This window comes from Neomonachus schauinslandi, chromosome 9 (genome assembly GCF_002201575.2).
Source record: "Neomonachus schauinslandi chromosome 9, ASM220157v2, whole genome shotgun sequence".
In the NCBI taxonomy this organism is placed as follows: Eukaryota; Metazoa; Chordata; class Mammalia; order Carnivora; family Phocidae; genus Neomonachus; species Neomonachus schauinslandi.
In genome coordinates this window covers 35,203,489-35,224,150 of record NC_058411.1, presented here as the reverse complement: position 1 = coordinate 35,224,150, position 20,662 = coordinate 35,203,489, and the positions used below count along the sequence as shown (strand labels likewise).

The window sequence follows — 20,662 nt, the reverse complement described above, 5'->3', positions numbered from 1 at the left end:
CTGGATTCCAGCGACTGGCCTGAGTCTCCACCCACTGGAAAGATTCCTGGCCCGCCCCTCCCTCTCTCCTCCCTCCCGCGGCAGCTCCGGCTCCGCTCGCCCGGCCCCGACTTCCTGCCGGGCGCTGGGAAGGCGCGCGCGGGCTGGGGTCCCCAGGGGCCGCGTCAGCAGCTGGCCCCGTCCCCGGCAGCCGAGGGGCTGGGCAGTGGGCGGGAGCGGCCGGCAGCCTCAGCGCCTGCCGAGAGCGACTTTCAAACTCGCGCCTGCGTCGCGGCCGCACCTGGGCAGCCTCGCGCGCCGAGCGCTAGGGACCCGGCGGGGCGGCGACCGCGCGGTGAGTGGCCCTCGTTTTTCCCCTCTCCCTCGGCCAGTGGCAGCGCCCAGAGCCCCTCCGCGGCCCCCACCCTCCCGGGCCCTCGCCGCAGCCCCTCGCGGGGTGAGGACTCCGGGCGGCTGAGGAGGGCCCGGGGCTGTGTTGGCGCCTTCCGGAGCGAGACCCCCGGCAGAGGACCGGAGCGCGGAAGGCTCGTGCACGGAGTCCTTTTCTGTCCTGTAGTCCCCAGCCCGGAAACAAAAGGAGCGACCGCTCCAGGTGGCTCCGGGAAGCTCCGTTTGAAAGCCGGGAAGCCCGCGAGGCTGCGCCCGCCCGCTCCTCCTGCGCGCTCGGGCGCCGGAGGGCTGGCCCTTGCCTCGGACTGTGGGACTCGGGCAGGGTGGACCCTTCTGGGGAGGGACCTCATCCTCTGGTCCTGGGAGCCCAAGGGGCGCCAGCAGCGTGTTCCGGGTTGGTGCACACGGTGCTCGTTCTTGGGAATCTCAGCTCCTGTCCTGGAAGGGTTACAGTGGGTGCCAGAAATGGGATGTCGGGAGCCGAAGGCATAGAGGCCACTGCCTGCCACTGTCGGCCTCGACCTCGCCTACTCCTGAAATCTGTTTGGTTACTTTTCTTCCCATTCTCAGCCCTTTGGTTTGGAAAGCTAGGATGAGACCTGGAAATTTCAAGACATTTTAAGGTAACTACTTTTACTCTTTGGAGCTGCTTTTGAAAACAAAGAACGGAGTGGGAAATGTAATGGTAGGAGGCTGGAGAGGTGTGGCCTTGGGGGGGGGCGGTGTTAGTGGCCGCCGTAAGAGTTTCTTCCTCCAGGTCACTTGCTAAACTGTTGGCAGATGAAGGAGGCTGTCTTCTCTGGAGCCCCTGGGGAGGCGACTCAGACTGCGTTCTCCTATGTGGAACCCTAGACTAGGGGTTCTTAGAGTCTCCCCAGCCCTGCCTCTTCATGCAGCCTAATCACATCGACCTTGCTTAAGAAATAATAAGTAGGGAGAGTAATGACAGCCCAGGAGGGCTTCCCTTCTGAGCACGTCACCTGCTTCCTTTTAGGAGAGTGCCTTTCCAGCACCTCCCTTGATGGACTGGGAGTGGAATCCTGATTGCCTTAAGCTGGGAATGACTTCATTCCAACCATCCCCAGCAGAAAACCTAGAGAGTAAGAACCAAAGGAAGGTGTACCCCTTTGTCATTCACCCCTTCCAGTGATCCCGGGGTGCCTCATCTCTTCCTTCTAAGCCTGCTGTTAATGCTCCTGCTTCTGCTGAACCCGTTCTCTTCCCCAAGGGCTGGGCAACCCCTTGGCTCCCTGGTATCTTTTTTTTTTTTAAAGATTTTATTTGACAGAGAGAGACAAAGCGAGAGAGGGAACACAAGCAAGGGGAGTGGGAGAGGGAGAAGCAGGCTGCCCGTGGAGCGGGGAGCCCGATGCGGGGCTCGATCCCAGGACCCTGGGATCATGACCTGAGCCGAAGGCAGACACTTAACGACGAGCCACCCAGGCGCCCCGACTCCCTGGTATCTTGCTCAGGGGATAGGGCAGGGAGTCAGCATGGGGTAAACCAAGTCCTAGAAGCAGAGGGAGTGGTTTAAGGGTTGTTTTGGGGGCTTTTCCACTTTTATTAGATGTGGCCTTTTATTAGACATGGCCTATCAGGAAGAGTGGAAAGAGCACGGGCCTGGGAGTCCAGCACGGGATTTTGCTTGAATTTTAATCCTGGCTCTACTGCATACCATCAAAGATTGGTAGCATTGCTAGTGCTGGAAGGCACCTCTGATTAGCCTATCTACACATGAAGGAAGCAGAGCCCAGAGATGTGAGGTGATTTGAGCCTGGTCCCTGTTGGCCAAACAGGGACTAGAACTCAGATTTCCTGCTCTGGCTAATCCGTGTTTTCTCTAACATGACCTGGGCAAATCACATATCTTTCAGACTCAGTTTCCATGTGAGTAAAGCAGGGTACTTGCCTTCTCTTCCTTAGAGAGGTTGTGGTAGGGATCAAATGAAGCCAGATACGTGGAAAGTGCTCCATAAACTCTTACACAAAATAAAGAGCTCACTGTGGCTAGGAGAGGCTCTCGAGAGCTTTTAAAGTTTCCTGGTATGTCCCATGTGTGCCATAGGAGATGGTAAATACGAGGATCCTATGGTGGAAGTTTACATCCGTGGCCTGTGATCTCTCAGCTCCAGAGTAAACATTTGGCTTACCAAATCCACAGCTAACCCAGGGTCACTGTGTTTACACCGGAGGAGGCCAAAGGCCATGGCCTGAGGGATGAGCAGGGCTGGAGGGGAAAAGGGACTGTGTTCCAGATGTGTGGCTTGCCCCTTCACCTCCACCCCCTCTCAGAACCTTGTGAAGGCTCTGGCTCCAAGCCTGGAGGGGTTGCCACAAGCTCAGGCTGGGGCGCTGACTTTGGAGGGTTAATTATGAAGCCATCTAGTTATTCTCTGTTGTGTTGGGGGTTGAGGGGACTCTGGGCTTTGGGAGCGTGTTGCCTTTGCAGCTGCACTGAGGCCCTTCTTCAGCTCCTCATTTGCCTCCCTCCCCACTACCCCAGGCTGCCCCTCTGGCCCTGGCCTCTGCTCTGGTCTGACTCTCTGGCCAGCTGCATGTCCATAGGCCTTTGTTCCAAAGCTGCCTGCCCACCCTCCCCAGCAGAAGCCCTCAGGCTGGAGCCTTGGCAGCTGGAAGTCACTACTGTGCAGAAAGGCTCTAGTGGAATCCACAGGGGACCTGGCAGACCCTCATTTCCTCCTGTTGGGCTCCTCTTAGGGCCCCCAACTTGCTCCTGGCCACACACTCTTTCTTCTCTCATCTCCTTCTTCCCCTGAATGGATGAATCATCCTTTTTTTTCTTCCTACAATTATGCTTCTTAGTTCTATTTTTAAGTATTCATTCAACATTTATTTAGTGCCTATTGTATATGACTATAGATGCAGTGAATAAAATATACAAATATTGACCTGGAACTGACTTGTAGTGGGGGAAGCTGACAGCAAGATAGAAAGTGAAATAGATGATAGAAAGCATGTCAGTTAAAAAAAAAAAAAATGTCAGTGATAAGTAGAAACATGTGATAGGCAAGGGGGTGGTGGATGTGCATTACCACAGGGGGTGAGATGGCATTTTAGATGGGGTGGCCTGGGAAGCCTCCTGAGCGAGGGATATTGGAGATAATGCCTGAGGGAAGAATTTCCCGTCATCTCTTATCGCCTTTGCTTGACTCCCAGTTGGAGCTACCCACTGCGGATTGAGGGGCAGGGTTTGGAATTGGATGCACCTGGGTTAGGATCCCAGCTTTCCAGCTTGCTAGCCCCTTGGTGCTGAACTCCTCTGAGCCTGTGTTTCTCACCTGTAAAATGGAGTTAGTCTTCATACCTACCACGTACGGTATTGTGTGAGAATGAACCGTGAGAATGTGTGTTAAATGCTCAGCAAAGCCCACAGAGGTGTTCAATAAATGATAGTCGTATTATTTCTCCAACCAAATTGTGTGTGGGGTTGGAGGGGGGAGGAAGCTCAAGATATTTCATGCCATTGCTAAGGACTCTGGATAAAAGGCTTTGCATTTCAAGTGTTGGGCAGGGGTGGGGATTTGGAGGGAGATAATAACAGAAACCCTAATTAGTGCAGAGTTCCCAGTTAGGGAGACTTTTCTACCCTCTCCTAGATTTCCGATGGTTGGTCTGAGAGAGGATGCAGGACTCCCAGGTGTGGGCTACTTGCCCTGGGACAGGGCGAACTGGGGGCAGCCCTGGCCTTCCCTTGCTCTGGAATTCCCCCAGCTTCTAACCAACCCTGATGAATCACACCATGGTCCCTGGCCTCTCTGCCCAGCCTCACAGCAGGGAAGGCTATTGGCCCCTCTCCCAGCCTCCTGTAGAAAAGTTACCTTCAGAGATGGAGGGAAAAAGGGGTGGGGGAGATGAGGGAGGGGAGGGGAGGGGAGGGCTGGGCAGATTGTATAGGTGGCAAGAGGATTCTGATGGAGCCTTATCTTGGGTTCTGCCTGGACCTCTTAACTGCTCAGCTTTGTGCTGCGTCCACCCAGCCAGTCTGTGGAGTCTCAGACTTCAAAAGGAGGGGCCTGCTCTAAGACTCCTGTCAAAGCTGTGGTGAGCCGTTTCCTGGGGGCCCTGCCCTGGCTCAGGAAGCAGGGATGGGCTGTGGAGGGTGAGGCCCGGGGAAGTGGTCATCAGCCAGACCACACCCCCTGAGGGCCCTGTGGCGCACACAGGACAGCCAGGCAGGTCCTGTGGTGAAGGAACTTTCTGGGCCTGCCAATTGGTGCCTAGAGACTGCATAAAACTAATTATAATCTGGCCCCAGAGGAAGTTGCAAAGATGGCCCTGAACAGCCCCAGGCGTTTTGTTTTTGGGTGACCTTAGAGGAGGAGGAAAACTGGGCAGGGTCCACTATCCCGTGATCAGAAGGAGGTGCACCTGGAGACACTTGGCAGTCCCTCTGGGAGTTAGCTGTCTGGAATGATGGCTGGTCTTGTTAACTGGGTCTCTGCTCTGTGGTCCTTATTTATTTATTTATTTAAAAGATTTTATTTATTTATTTGACAGAGAGAGACACAGCGAGAGAGGGAACACAAGCAGGGGGAGGGGGAGAGGGAGAAGCAGGCTTCCTGCTGAGCAGGGAGGCTGATGCAGGGCTTGATCCTGGGATCATGACCTGAGCCGAAGGCAGACGCTTAACGTAACTGAGCCACCCAGGTGCCCCTGTGCTCCTTACTTGATTAGAAGCTGTCTGAGGGCAGCAACTGTGCTGGATTCATCTTTGGTCCTGTATAGCACAGAGAACAGTATGAAGTGTAATCAATAGGGGTGTGAGGAGCTTGTGCTGAGGTCCCAGCCTGAGAGTAATCTGGGCTTGTTGGTCTCATTGGCTCTGGCTTTTGTTCCATGGGAGCTGGGGGGAAGAAGGCAGTGGTGGGGGTTAGGCCCCACCTGGGTGGGCTGTGGCCATCTGGGAACACAGGCAAAGGGAGAGCCAGGCTTTTTACAGTTCTCTTGCTGGCCTTTGGGGAGGGATCTCTGGTTTAAGCTCAGGGAATGGATTTTTAAGGACTCCTAAACGCTTGTTTCCTGCTGAGCAGATTGTGGGCCTGGACACAGGACCTGCACAAGGTTCTAATGGGAACAGTGGTGGCCGTCCATGCAGACTTTTGGAAAACCCGGTTTGAGAGTCCTCGAAGTTGCTGATTATTGCTGGGTTCTGGCTGAGAATGCAGGGAGAGACGCAAGAGGGCTGAGGTCTAGTTCTTGCTGTGTTAACAGGATCTCAAGAGGAGAGATGGGTTCTGCAGGTACTGGAAGCTCTTAAAAATGCATATCCTATACTCTCCAGGCTGCAAGACTGTGTGTGTACGTGTGTGTTTGTGTTTATACATTGGAGGTTCTTGAGCAATAGTTGGCAAGTGTTTAACAGGAAAAGGGAACCAGTATTCACGCAGCCTCTATCTGTCCTGCATATTGCTACGTCGCCAGTGCTTGCTGCATAGTAGGATTCCAATGAAGATTTTTTAAAGATTTTATTTATTTGAGAGAGAGAGCATGCGTGCGAGCACATGAGTGGGGGGAGGGGCAGAGGGAGAGGGAGAAGCAGACTCCCCGCTGAGCAGGGAGCCTGTTTTGGGGGTGGGGGTGGGGGGTTGCGGGGCTCAATCCCAGGGCCCCAGGATCATGACCTGAGCCAAAGGCAGGCGCTGAACCGACTGAGCCACTCGGGCACTCCTCCAATAAATATTTTTTGTATAAATGAAAGCCTACTGTGTGGTGAAACCTTAGGAATTCAAGAAATCTTCACACTCTTCACAGGTGTTCTATTCCTGTCTAAAGACGCCTAGGATAGTTAGGAAAGTTAACCTGTGGTCGGCTGCTGTAGCAGAGGGGCAGGCTCTGTATTTCTGCAGCCTGGAAAAGTGCAAGGCTGCTGGAGTCCCTGGGACCAGTCCCACCAGGCGTGCTGTAGGCTCTGCCCCCATTCAGGTTGGGCCCAGAGCGGACAGGAGGGTGTGCTTGTAGTCTCGAGTATAGTTCCTCTCATGCTAGGTCCCATAATAGCCCATCGAAGGCAGTGGGGGGGGGGGTCACCTTTTGTGCTCTTCAGGACCTGTCCTCTCTGCAGCCTCGCTTACCTGCGTCTGGCCAGCAAGCCTCAGATCCGCCAGGACGCAAGTTCCTAGGTTATTTTTCACCCGGCTCCTGCAGACTGTTTACTTTTATATATACGTGGTGCTATCCTCCTTCCGAGCTGGCAACTGAAAGGAAGCAGCAGAGGAGAGACGGTAAAGAGACGAGCACAGAGAGGAAAAATGGCCCCCGAGGAGCTGAGAGTCGACAGTAAGAGTGGAGAGAGGTCAGAATAGCAGGAAGAGCCAGTGCTGGTGGAAGCTGGGGTCTCTCATCTAGGAGGAATGGCTCGGCACACCTGGGCCCTTGGGGGGGATTATCATTTTGATAATTGATGCTTTACTGTAATTGTGACCTTGAGTCATCCAGAAAAGGTTAAATTATGCTCCCTTGACTGTTTAGGAAGGCATGCAAGGAAGCGCTTACCGTAGTTTTAAATGATTCCCAACCAGATTGACGAAAAGTTTTTAAAATGTTGATACTTAAGGTAATAATATCCCTGCTCCTCTCAACAAGGCAGTGGTGTTCCCCCAAACCACAGATAAGGAAGTGTAGTCCACACGAGTTTGGAAATTTGTCCAGGATCCCTCGCCAAGACTTGGCAGGAATGAGATTTGAACTTTTGAATGACCCCAGGGCACAGGCGCTCAGCTTTACCCAAGACTGTTTCAAAACTCTCTTAAAAATGTGGCTTTTTGGACAGCCGTCTCCATGGGGAGCCCAGCCAGTGCAGTTTTAATGTGTTATGGTGCAGCAGAGACAGGTCCAACCCTAACTCAGCTCCACCCAGGTAGATTGCCAGTTATCCCACAGGGCACTTGCCTTAGTAGAAACAAGAATGCTTTCAGTCCATTTACATTTTAAGCATCTCCGGCTGCCACACAGCACGCACCCAGCACTTTTCGGAGGCCAGAAAATGACAGGGAGGAGGTGCAGTTTCAAACATCCCAGGCCTCTTTCCATCAGGAGCTTTGTTCCTTTGTTTTGGTTCTGGATGTTGCTGAAAGGTGCTTTGGTGTGCAGTCTTGGTGCTGGTTGTTCCAGTCAGTCTCCAGCAGCCTGGGGCCCACCCCCGCCTAGGAACCCCGACCCGACTCCCTGCTCCCACTGTCCAGACCTGGCAAATGGTAATGGCATCCCATTTGCCTCTCTCATTTATCATACAGATAGAATGTTACACACGCAACTGAAGCTTCCTTTTTCTTGGGGAAACCTTTCTCTTTCCTCCCACCCCAGAAGTAGCATTTTCCCGAATATGGTGTTTATTATACCTTTGCATGTTTTTATACTTTTTACTGTTTGTAAGTAACATACGGTATCGTGTTGTTTTTATTTTGACATATATAACATCATGTTCAGTGTGGTCTTGAACTTGGATTTTTTATCCAACATTGTTATCTAGATTTATCCATGTTGATGTATTTAAATCAACTGGCACATGCACTCTCTCTCTCTCTCTCATTTGCTCGCTCTCAAATTAAAAAAAATTGTAATTGCTATTGCCTTTTTCTTCTTGATTTTTTTTTTTGTTAAGATTTTATTTCTTTAATTTGACAGAGAGGGCACAAGCAGGGGGAATGGCAGGCAGAGGGAGAGGGAGAAGCAGGCTCCCTGCAGGACTCAATCCCAGGACCCTGGGATCATGACCTAAGCTGAAGGCAGTTGCCTAAACCAACTGAGCCACCCAGGCGCCCCCTTTTTGATTTCTAGGAGTTAAAATATATATGTTAAATAATCTTTGGTAGGTTATATTCATTACATAGAACTGTGGGTTGTCTTTATTCATAAATGTCATTTTTTTCATAAGGAACTTTTAATTTTAATGTCAGATTTACCAATCTTTTGTACTTTCTGTCTCTTGTTCAAGAAATCCTTTCCTACTCTGATTTTATAAATATATTAAAATATTTTCTTTTAAGTTTTGCTTCCCATGCTTACATTTTAAATTTACCTGGAATGTATTTTCTTTATATGAAACTGGATCTCAACTCTGGCTCCACACTAAAACCTTATGAGGAGCTTTTAAAAAAGAAAGTACTGATGTCCGAGTCTCACCTCAGATCAGACCAATAAAATAAAAATATCTCGGGGTGTGCCCAGGCATGGTTATGAAATGCTCCAGGTGACTTTATGTTCAGCCAAAGTGGAGAACCACTCAACCTTGTAAGATCAAACTGATTTTATTTTTTCCAGAGGAATAGCCAGATTTTCTAGGACCAGTTGTTGAGTAGTGTATACTTTTCCCACTGACTTAATACTTTTAAGATTTGATTGATTGATTTAGAACTGAGATATATTCCATATAAAAATTCATCCATGTAAAGTGTTTAGTGGTTTTTAGTATATTCAGAGTCCTGCAACCATTACCACTATCTAATCCTAAAACATTTTTATCCTCCCCGAAAGAAACCCTATACCCATTAGCAGTCATTTCCCTTTCTGCCCATCCGCCATCCCCATGCAACCACAGATGTACTTTCTCTATGCACTGGGGCTCCATCCCAGGACCCTGGTATAATGACCTGAACTGAAGGCAGACGCCTAACGACTGAGCCACCCAGGCGCTCCGAATATGTAGTTTATTATGACTTCTTTCACTTAGCATGGTGTTTTCAAGAGTCATGCATGTTATGGAATGTAATCAGACCTTCATTCTTTCTTTTTATTGCCAAATAATCCATCATATGGATAAACTGCATTTTGTTCATCTTTTCATCAGTTGATGGGCATTTGAGCTGTTTCCACATTTTGGTATTATGAATAATGCTGCTATGAACAGTTATGTACAGCTTTGTGTATGGGCATTTTTTAAAAAAAGATTTTATTTATTTGAGAGAGCAGGGGCAGGGGGAGGGGCAAAGGGAGAGGGAGAAGCAGACTGCCCGCCGAGCAGAGAGCGCGATGTGGGGCTCGATGTGGGGCACGATCCCAGGACCCTGGGATCATGACCTGAGCCCAAGGCAGATGCTTAACTGACTGAGCCGCCCAGGTGCCCCATGTATGGACATTTTTTTAATTCTCTTAGGTGCATACCTAGGAGTACAATTGCTCGGCCACATGATAACTCTAACTTTTTGAGGAACTGCTAAATTGTTTTCCAAATAAGCTGCTGTATTTTACATTCTTACTATCAGTGTGCAAAGATTCTAATTTCTCCATGAGCTCACTAACGCTTGTTATTTAACGTTGTTTTGATTTTAGCCATCCTAGTAGGTATGCTGCGGTATTAAGTGTGGTTTTGATTGCATTTCCCTAAAGACTTAGAATGTTGAGCATATTTTCATGTGCTAATTGGCCATTTATATATCTTTAAAGAAATATCTATTCAAATCTTTGCCCATTTAAAAAAAATTTTTTTAAATTTTTATTTTATTTATTTTTAAAGATTTTATTTATTTATTTGACAGAGACACAGAGAGAGAGGGAACACAAGGAGAGGGCGTGGGAGAGGGAGAAGCAGGCTTCCCGCTGAGCAGCGAGCCTGATGCAAGGATCCATCCCAGGACCCTGGGATCATGACCTGAGCCGAAGGCAGACGCTTAACGACTGAGCCACCCAGGCGCCCCTTTTGCCCATTTTAAATTGAGTTTTATTGTTGTTGTTGTAAGGGTTCCTTATATTCTAGTTACAAGTCTATCGTCAGATACATGATTTACAGCTATTTTCTTCTATTTTGTGCTTTGTCTTTCACTTTTTTTTTTTTTAACTTTCTTGAGAGTGCCCTTTGGAACACTAAAGTTTTTAATTTTGATAAAGTCTAGTTTATCTACTTGTTTTGGTGCCTGTGATTTTGATATTTAAGAAACCATTGCTCACCCAAATTCACCAAGATTTACTCCTATGTTTTCTTGTAAGAGTTTTATAGGTTTAGGTCTTACCTTTAGGTCCATGATACGTTTTGCCTTGGTTTTTGCATATGGTGCGAACTAGATGTCCAGATTCATTCCCTTGCATGTGAATATCCAGTTTTCCTAGTACCATATCTTGAAAGTCTGTTCTTTCCCTATTGAATCATCTTGGTACCCTTGATGAAAATCAGTTGACTGTAAATGTGAGGTTTTATTTCTGTACTCCCAATTCTGTTAATCTAGATGTCTGCCTTTATGCTAGCACAGCATGGTCATAGGAAGTGTAGCTTTCTAGTTTTGAAATCAGGAACTGTGAGTCTTCCAACTTGGGTCTTTTGCAAGATTGTTTTGTTTATTCTGGGTCTCTTGCTTTTCCATAGGAATTTTAGGATCAGCTTGTCAGTTTCTGCAAAAAAACCCACAAAAAACAAAACCCAGCTGAGATTTTCACAGAGATTGTGTTGAGCCAGTAGATCGATTTGGCAAATATTGCCAGATTAACAATGTTGAGTGTTCTAATGCAGGAGAACATGAGATGTCTTTCCATTGATTCAAATCTTCTTTAATTCTTTCAACAGTGTTTTGTGGTTTCCAGTGTAGAAGTCTTACACTTCTCTTGTTAAATGTATTCCACAGTATTTAATGCTTTTTGCTGCTATTATAAATGGTATTATTTTGTTAATTTCATTTTTGGATTGTTCACTGCCCGTGTATAGGAATAAAATTGATTTTTGTGTGTTGATCTTGTATCCTATGTTGCTGAGCTCTTTCATTAGTACTAGTGGTTTTATAGTGGATACAGGGTTTTCTATATACATGATTATGTCATCTGTGAATAGAGATAGTTTTACTTCTTTTTAATCTGAATGTCTTTTATTTCTTTTTCTTGCTTAATTGCCATGGCTAGAACTCTAGTACAGTGTTGAATAGAAATGGCGTGAGGGGACACCCTTGTCTTGCTCCTGATCTTAGGGGAAAGGCATTCAGTCTTTCTCCATTAAGTATAAAGTACCTATGGGTTTTTCGTAGATGCTCTTTATAAGGATGTGAATTTTCCCTTCTATTCCCAGTTTGTGGAAGTGTTTTTATTATGGAAAGGCGTTAGATTTTGTCAAATGTTTCTTCTGGGTCTACTGAGATTATCAGGTGGTTTTGTACTATATTAATACCTTGAATTCTATTAATTGATTTTTGGATGTTAACCCAATCTTGTATTTCTGGGATAAATCCATATGGTCATAGTGTATACTCCTTTTTATGTATTACTGGTTTCTATTTGTTAGTATTATGCTGGGGATTTTTTGCATCTTTATTAGGGATTTTAGACTGTAGCTTTCTTCTATTGTGGTATCTTGTCTGGTCTTGATATCAGGGTAATAGGGCCTCATAGAATGATTTGGGAAGTATTCCTTCCTCTTCTATTTTTGGAAGAGTTTGTAAAGAATTGGTATTAATTCCTTTAAGTGTTTGGTAGGATTCACCAGTGGGGTCATCTAGTCTGGGCTTTTCTTTATTGAGAAATTTATTTATTTATTTATTTTAAGATTGATTTATTTGAGGGGGGGAGGGGCAGAGGGAGAGGATCTTCAAGCAGACTCCCTGCTGAGCATGGAGCTCGATCATGACCTGAGCCAAAACCAAGAGTCAGATGTTCACCTGTCTGAGCCACCCAGGTGCCCAGATTTTTCTTCCTTTTTAGCTCTTGGAGTACCAATTTGTTCCATCTTTTTACTCCCTTGTGATGGCTTATTTTGTTGTATGGTTAGTAATGTTTATACTCAGCTCCTCTTCAGTGGTTGCAAAGAGTGGGATGCTTAAAAGTAAGATATTTTAGAAGTCTGTACTTACTGGTGATGATGAGGTCTAGGACATACGAAATGTGTGGGTGGTGGCTGAGGTGGAGTAGAGGAAAGGATTGTTGGAAGGCTCTTCCTGGGAACTTTGCATGTCTGCCTGCTTCTTAAACAGGACTCTGCTCAAGAGTCACTTCCTCAGGGCCTTCCCAGACCTCTTGACCAAATAACATCCCCATCCCCCACTTACTTTTTTTTTTTTTAAGATTTATTTTTATTTTTTTGAGAGAGCAAGAGCACGCTGGAGCCTGGGGAGGGTCAGAGGGAGAGGGATAAACAGAATCCCCGCTGAGCAGGGAGCAGGACTCCATCCCAGGACCCTGAGATCATGACCTGAGCAAAAGGCAGCTGCTTAACCGACTGAGCCATCCAGGCGCCACCCCCCCTTTTTTTAAAAGATTTTATTTTTATTTATTAGAGCGAGCATGCCCCACTCTTTCCCCTGCTTTATCTTCTTTTTTTTTTTTTTTTAAAGATTTTATTTATTTATTTGAGAGAGAGAGAATGAGAGACAGAGAGCACGAGAGGGAAGGGGATCAGAGGGAGAAGCAGACCCCCCGCTGAGCAGGGAGCCCGATGCGGGACTCGATCCCGGGACTCCAGGATCATGACCTGAGCTGAAGGCAGTCGCTTAACCAACTGAGCCACCCAGGCGCCCTCCCCTGCTTTATCTTCTTTATGACACTTTATCACTATCCAGAAATATATTAGTAATTTGTCTACCCTTTGTGTCCTTCCCTACTGGAAGGTAAGCTCCTGATAGCAAGGATTTGTCTTATGTATTGCTATGTTCTCACGACCTGGCACATGGTTTATACTGCCAATAAATGTTAGTGGGTTTGAGTAATCCTGTTTTCAGCAGGAAGTCATCTCAGCCTCAATTCTGCAGCTTGCAGCTGGGCTGGGTCTGACCAGGCAGCCAAGAGGAGGTGAACAGCTTGGCTGTCCATTCGCAAACCTTTTTCTGGGCCTCCACTGGCGATGTCTTTTTCTCCCATAAGAGCTTAGAAAATACCATCCACCCTGTGTGCTTCATTTCAGCCTTTTTCTGGCATGTGTTTGCACAGCTCCCAAAATCAGCAGTAGGCATTTGAGTGTCAGAAGACCTGGAGGCAAAAGGGTGCAACAAGATCTAGTTTTTTTTTTTTTTTAAGATTTTATTTATTTATTTCACAGAGAGAGGCAGCGAGAGAGGGAACACAAGCAGGGGGAGTGGGAGAGGGAGAAGCAGGCCTCCCGCCGAGCAGGGAGCCCAATGTGGGGCTTGATCCCAGGACCCTGGGATCATGACCTGAGCCGAAGGCAGACGCCCAACGACTGAGCCACCCAGGCACCCCCAAGATCTGGTTCTTACGTGTAGGAGGCTCTTACTGTGTTAAGAAGATAGAGCATTCACAGAAGACACTTCAGGTCCTTGCCACTCATCGAGCTGCTGTGCAGATGAGTACCCCTTGCTGTGACAGGGTGGAGAGAGGCAGCCTGTGCCCTGGTCCTTGGGCCATCCTCAGTGGGCACATAAACCATTCCTGGAAGCTTCTAGAAGGGAGTTACACATTCCCAGGTGACTCCATTTTGCCCTCTTTCTGAGGTTGCCCCCTAGTGAGAGAACTTGTTCTGAGCAGAGTGTTACTTGTAAAACTTAAGTGCCCGAGGGCGTTTGTACAAAGTGGGATGAGGGAGTGCGGTCTGCATCTCTTAAGGCCCCCTGATGGGAGGTGGTGTTGAGGGATGGTGAACTCCGGAAGCAGGGATTCCAGGACACCCTGGCTTTCCCTCCTACCTCCCTGTTTGGCCCTTGGGTAAGTGAGCACAGGGCTCTGGCCTTCGGGGTTGTTGTGAAGAGATTACATAGGGCTTGTGTTCAGCACAATGCCTGGTGCTGCCTGATTACATGCTGGCTGGTATTCCAGTCTGCCATTTTGGGAGCCACTTGTACCTCAGTTTCCTCATCTGTAAAACAGCGATGATAATGCCTGCTGCCCATGCGCCCCTTCCCTGTGCTCCTGGCAGCCGGAAGGACAAGGGTTAATATCCTTGGGCCGTGAGGGCCTGGGGTGGGGGAGGAGCCACATAAATGGAGTATTGTTGTGCTGGTGAATGATCTGGCTTTGTTCAAGTGTCTTCAGTGTTTGACTTCCTGCAGTCAGTGTCCCCCTGTGTTTAATGGCTCAGATACTTGCATGTCCTCAGTGGCTCGCAGTGCTCACCTGCCGGACTGTGCCCTGGGTCCTCATTCACCTGCTGAATTAGGGTGAGAAGCCTCATTTCCTCCGTCAGGGGCCCCCCAGGAATCAGGAATGAGAGAAATGCACAAAGTATGACCCACACGCGGAACTGGTTCTGAATAGGACATTTATTGAAGAGGTTTTGCAGGAGGCGGCGGGCACTTTAATTCCCGAGGCTGTTGGTGGTAGCGCGCTGCTCGCCCCAGGCCTGTTAACTGCTCGCCTGCCAGGGCTGGGAGGATGCAGCCCCTGGTGCTCCGATGGGAGCCCTTTTGAGGAAAGCGGTAGGTACCCCGCCGAGGCCGGGCCAGGGGGTACAGTAGCGGCCTGACGAGGACTCTCAGCTCTGGGCCTCCAGGCCTTTATAAACTCCCCCGCGAAACCTGGCCAGCCGCAGGTTTGGGGGCAACAGGTAGGTTTCTCCCTTGAGGGTTCAAAAACTGAGGAACCCCATGGATGCAGGTATAGGAGAGCTGTGGGTTTGTTTTTTTTTTTCCTTCTATCTTGCCCTGGTTTCTTCTAGTGGATTTGTCAGTTGTGGCTGGGTAAGAACAAGACAATCCCGTGTTTGTTTTTAGAGGAGACTGCAGACAGTTCTGCTGGGGGTTTCAGAGGGTCTTCTGATTTCTGAACATTCAGAGTTGGGTGGTTTAGAGAAGGGGCCGCTGTTGGAGGGACCCAGGACAAAAGGGCACACATGCTGGGAAAAGCAGAGTTAATCTCTTACTTCTTCCTGAAGTTTCTTTTTCCCAGAATCCACAGAGGGTGGTTATTTTGGATAAAATTAAGTGGTGGCAGGTCAGTGAGTGAAAGGAAGTTATCCCCACCCAGTTTCATCCCGGATGGACACTGCCAGGCAGGGGCTGTGCCCACCACTTCCGGAGCTCTGGGCCGCAGGAGCAGGGAGGTCGGGGGGCAGGTTGCCACCCTGACTTGGCTAATGTTTTTTACCTTGAAGCAAGGCCTTGCTTTTCCAGGAGCGGGACCATGCGGCCTGGGCCATGCCGCTCCACACCACGTGCATCCCCTCACCTGAGAACCTGGGGTTTGGTGACAGCCTCCCCTCCCCACTGCGTTCTGGTCTCCTAACCTCTCAGCTAAGGGAGAAAGCTCCTTTCCTCCCGCCTGGGAACTGGTTGGATGAGTTTCTTGGGCCTCCCTGGTTGAGGCCCCTTAGAAGGGCAGGTGAGGGACCTGGGGGGCGGAGGCAGGTGCTTTGGGGTGGAGAGCTGAGAGGCTCTGGGAGAGGGATATGTGAGGAGAAGTGCATGAGGACTTGCTATCTGAGGGCCGGCTGCCTTTGAGAGTTGACACTTGTTGTGGGAATCTGTGAAGTCTGCCTAACTTCTCTGGGTCAGGCACCGGGCCCGAAATCAGCATCCTGGGCAAATACGGGGGTGGGGGTCATCGGAGCCCTTTTGCCATAATGCCCAAGAAGTGGGGCAGGCCAGGGTGGTTTGCCGGATGGCAGCAGTTCACAAAAGGGGGCTGCTCACGTTAATGAACGCACTTTTCTGGGTCTGGAGGGTCATGCTTGGAATTAGAGAGGAAGTTGTGTTTGGGGGAGCCGCCCTGTTGGCAGCCTTGCCCCCTAATTCTAACTTGCTTGGGGAGGGAAAGTGAGAATTTGGGGAAGGGAGAAAATCCTCAGGTGATGAGATGTATTCTGACCGACCCCCAGCCCAATAGAGAGCCTTTGGCCTGGAATCCCAATGGGACATTGTCTTCCAGCGAAGCCCCCAGATCTCAGTTTTCTAGAGTCGGTGTACTCTTCCTGCTTTCAGAAGCATGTGATTTACACGGAGCTTGTTCCTTCACCTTTACTTGGATCCTCGTTGCTCCCCCTGCCACACAAGGGTTGGAATAGGTCTCGTTCTTCTTTCTAGCAGATGCTTCCCTGGGTCATTCTCTCTTTCTACTCCCTGACGCTTCTGTGAAAAGTCAGCACCTTCTTGGGCCTCTGGATTCTTCCTGAACACTCTTTGGCTCTGGACACCTGCTGCCAAAGCCCCACGTGCCGTCGAGGGCCCGTTCTCACGCCTCATCTCCTAGAGTCCTAGAGTCTCGGTAGTTGTTCGCCCAGGCGCGGCTCGGGCGTGTCCTTTCCCACAGAGCCACTGCCCATGTGTCCTCCAGTCTGTCTGATTCCTTCCTTCTGGCCTCTTGCTGCCCACTGCCCCGGGTCTTGGGAAGGTCCAGGTCCTTTGGGACTCAGCTGTCGCATGCTGCTGCTTTGCCCCTAGGACCCTCCTGTCTTCTTCGCTTGGCAAGTATAAGCTTCATCATTCAAGGCTCAGCTGAAGTCTCACCTCCTTTAAAGCTGCCCAGGTGCCCCAGGTAACACCAGCTCCTCCCTCTTCTGTTAGCACAGTTTCTGTATTTGTACTTCTGTACAGCACTCAAGGCACTGCCTGGTAGATAATTTGTTTATAGGGCTGTTTTTCCTTCTAGAATTCGATTCTTCAAAGACAGGGACAGTGTCTTATGCATTTTAGTATCCCCAGGGCCTAACATCATGCTCAGAAGTGTGGAACGAATTGCCAAACTGGAGGCAGCCTTGAAGTCCCAGACTGCTCACGACCCCACTCTCTACTTCCTTTTGTTATTGGGGCACTTGTCTTGCTTCTCCTGATAGAGGATCAACTGTTGAGAGCGGGCTGTGTGTGTGATTCATCTCTGTCTCCCACAAGGCCGCCACAGTGTCTTTGTGCAAAGTGAGTGCTTGAAAATACTTGTCCAGTGAATTCTGCAGCTCACAACTTAGGCAGGGCAGGGACTGTTCTCCCCAAATGAGAGGGTGGACACTGTGGCACAGATTGCTCATTGCTTTGCTCCTTATCACCCAGCTGCTGAAGAGCAGAGCTGGGACGGGTTTGGAGCTGTGCTGGCTGGTCTCCCCGGTTCACTCATACTCATTTTGTCATTTTGCTGCTCTCCCCCTCTTTGATATCTCCTGTGATTTAGGAAATGGGTGAACAGCAAGGCTTTCCTCGTACCGTGAGTTTTTGTCTTATGTCCTGGTCCTTCACATGTCCACCTTGCAGCTGGATTTCGTTTTTTCTTTAAAACCCAAGGGCCTGTGTCAAGGATGGTTTACTGATCACTTATTTGTGCTTTTGCCACCTTCCATTTCCTGCAGTTCTGTTCCTGCTTACGCCTGGTGTCCTCTGTCGTTCTGTTCCTCTTTAGCTGCTTGCAGTACACGTTGTTTTTCCCTGTGGAGCCCTGAGGAATGTGCCCTGCCTGCCGCAGCAAAGGACTCTGACTCACTTAGACTTCATCTTCTGCTTTGCCCTTCTGTCAGGCATGGCTATCAGACTGTTTTCCTTTCCAGCTGAATTGCTTTATATTTTCCCATATAAGATCGTGGTTCGAATCAATGTCGGGATTATACATGATGAATGTCTGGTGGGTGAGGATTAGGTCATGCTAGTTCACCAAGTTGAACACTTTCATCTTTATTATTGATTTGAGATGTGGGTAAAAATTATAGGCACAAATCAGAAAAAAAAAATCTCTTGGCCCAGTGCTTGTGAAACAAATAATAATTTATCTGTCCTTGTCATCCTACCGCTTAGGGTGGGCTTACTGCGTGGCAGAGGTCGTGCGCATTGCTCTGTATCCTCTCGGTCTTGGAGACCCAGTCAGGTGCGTGCTTTTATTTTCATTTGCAGATGAGGAACTTGAAGCTCTGCGAGGTCGGGTGGCTTGCCCAAGCCCACACAGGGCCAGTCAAGTGGAGTCGCTGGGGTTTAGACCAGATCTGCCCGGCTCCAGAGCCTGTGGATCCATTTAGTGCGTGGACTCCCGTGCACACATGTGCACATTCTGTCCTCTTCTGCTGGGGACTCAGAGGGTCCTAATGGGACCCCTCTGTTCCCACTTGCTTCCTGCTGAGATTCTCCAGTGCCTTTGAACGTGATGCAACAGTAAATGCTGCAACTGTTGAAGGTGCGGCTCACATTTCCTCACCGCCCCCACCCCAGCCTAGGGGCCTCCAAACCAGCAGCCCCTGCCCCCTGCGGTGGGGACAAGATGGCTGATTTGCAGGGCAAGTTTCCTGAAGTTTGCTGGTAAGGCGTGGAGGTCCTGTGAGCCTTTTTGGCCCAGTGATGAGAGACGTGGGGCCTCTAGGAACACCGAGTCTGTCTGTGATTTCTAGCCCCGGCTTTAGCTGCTCCATCTTCTGGGGACATTGTGTCATTTCCCTGCCTAATGATGAGCTGTGCTGGGAGCCACGTTGACCTACCCTGGCTGTGAGCAATAGCAGTTTCTGATCAGCAGTAATTGCTCTCGTGTGCCTTTAGTATGTATGTATATGAAACTTCCTGGTAGACACCTTTTCCTGGGCTATTTGTAGGGGGACCTTATTATAGTCTCTTCTCCAAATTCCAAAGTGGTTCCTTGGCCATTTTTCCCTTCCTCTCAGTTTTTTGTGGCTGGTCACTTGATGTGTGGCATGATGGTAAGGCAGCGATGCCCTTGGTCTAGTCCCTTGTCTGGGGCCAAGTAGGACAGGCTTGCTAGGCAGACTGAGCAGTCACTGCTCCTGGGTACCTCATGGCAGATTGGAAACTTGCTGGTAGTGACTAATGTGGACACTCATTAGTTTAGGAGGATCTGGCTCAGCCCTTGGTTTTGACCTGTTTGTCTATGGGACTGGTGAGACATGCTGCCGCACCATCCCGTAGACCTTCCACGGGTGTTTATTGAGCACCTGGTATGTACGTTGCTCTCTGGGGGGTGAAGGAAGGGTACAAGAAAGCAGGCGCAGCCCCTCTGACCTTTACTGTCTAGTCCAGAAGAAAAGTATGCACATATGTACCCCCCAGGGACCAGCACTTTAAGTGATACTCAGGGTCAGTAGATTTAAAAGTGTGGTGTGTGTGTGTGTGTATTAGTGTCCTATGGCTGCTCTAACAAACCCCACAAACTTAGTGGCTTGAAACAACACGTATTTATTATCTTACGGTTCTGGAGGTCAGAACTGAATCTGGGTCCACAGGGCTGTGGTCCTTCTGGGATTTGTTTCCTCCCCTTTTCTAGCCTCCTGAGGCTGCCCAGATCCTTTTGCTGGCTGTCCCTTTCCTCTATCTGCAAAGCCGGCAGCCTCATTCTGTCTGTCCCTCTGCTTTTGTTGTCACATCAGCTTCCAACACCTTCTGCATCCCTCCTGTGAGGACCCTTCTGATTACATCAGGCCCACCCAGGTAACCTAGGTTTATCTCCCCATCTCGAGATCCTTGACTTGATCACATCTGCAAAGTCTCTCTTGCCGTATAAAACAACATCTGGGGGCGCCTGGGTGGCTCAGTCGTTAAGCGTCTGCCTTCGGCTTGGGTCATGGTCCCAGGGTCCTGGGATCGAGCCCCGCGTCGGGCTCCCTGCTCGGCGGGAAGCCTGCTTCTCCCTCTCCCACTCCCCCTGCTTGTGTTCCCTCTCTCGCTGTGCCTCTCTCTGTCAAATAAATAAATATAAAAAAAATAAAACAACATCTGTGGGTTCTTTATATCCAGGGATGATTAGGATGTGCTTATTCTTTGAAGTGGGGGGTAAGTCTACAGTATTGGGTGTGTTGGATGTGCTGGAAGTGGCTGAGGAGGACTTTCTGAAGGAGGAGATCTGACCGAATTTGTGTAGGGAGAGAGGGTCTGGGACACATCTCAGGTATGAGAAACCACACGAGCAAATGCTGGGGCTGTGGGGTGGTGGGAACAGTGAGGTGCGGGCAAGTGGTCCTCCCACTGAGACAAGATACCAGGGGCTTTCCTTCCCTTGCAGGGCCAGGCTGAGGGAGTTTTCTGACTTCAGTGTGTAGGCCCAAACTTCCTCCCAGGATTCAGGTGGGAGGGCTCCACTGGCAGCCACGATCCCTTTCCTTCCCAGCAGCTGAAGTCCCGCTTCAAAGACCCGGCCACACTTGGTGGCCCCTGCTGTTCTGGGGTGGTGGGGAAGGGAATTCACGAGGGAATCTACATTCATGAGGGGAAATGAGTTTGAGCCAGCTGGCCTGGGTTTGTGGCCCAGAAACCCTGATCACACTGTTTGCACAGCCTCTGTGACAGTCACGTCGCTCACATTGAACATATCGAACACAGTCACTCCCCAGGGAGCCTTCCCTTGTCCTGTCTTAGGGTGCTTAGAGCTCCTGAATCTCCCGAGGGAGGAAACTGCTCCGGAAAGGGGCAACGAGCCCGACCCTCTCAGGGACCCTCCTGTGCCCCGGGAAGCCTTGGGCTGTGGTGAAAGGTGTCCTCCC

General features: G+C 49.5%; 1 protein-coding gene across 4 annotated transcripts in view; it reads left to right on the top strand.

The window, feature by feature from the left end:
- Positions 1-271: 271 nt before the first annotated feature.
- Positions 272-20,662, top strand: part of PLEKHG3 (pleckstrin homology and RhoGEF domain containing G3) — a 42,238-nt gene continuing 21,847 nt past the window's right edge. For 3 of the 4 annotated variants that reach the window (XM_021701412.1, XM_021701411.1, XM_021701409.1), the window contains exon 1: positions 272-334. The gene's annotated coding sequence lies outside the window, so the exon portion shown is untranslated. Of the gene's footprint in view, positions 335-1,324; positions 1,491-20,662 lie in introns of those variants that run through there. The other variant, XM_021701410.1, reaches the window with a different exon arrangement.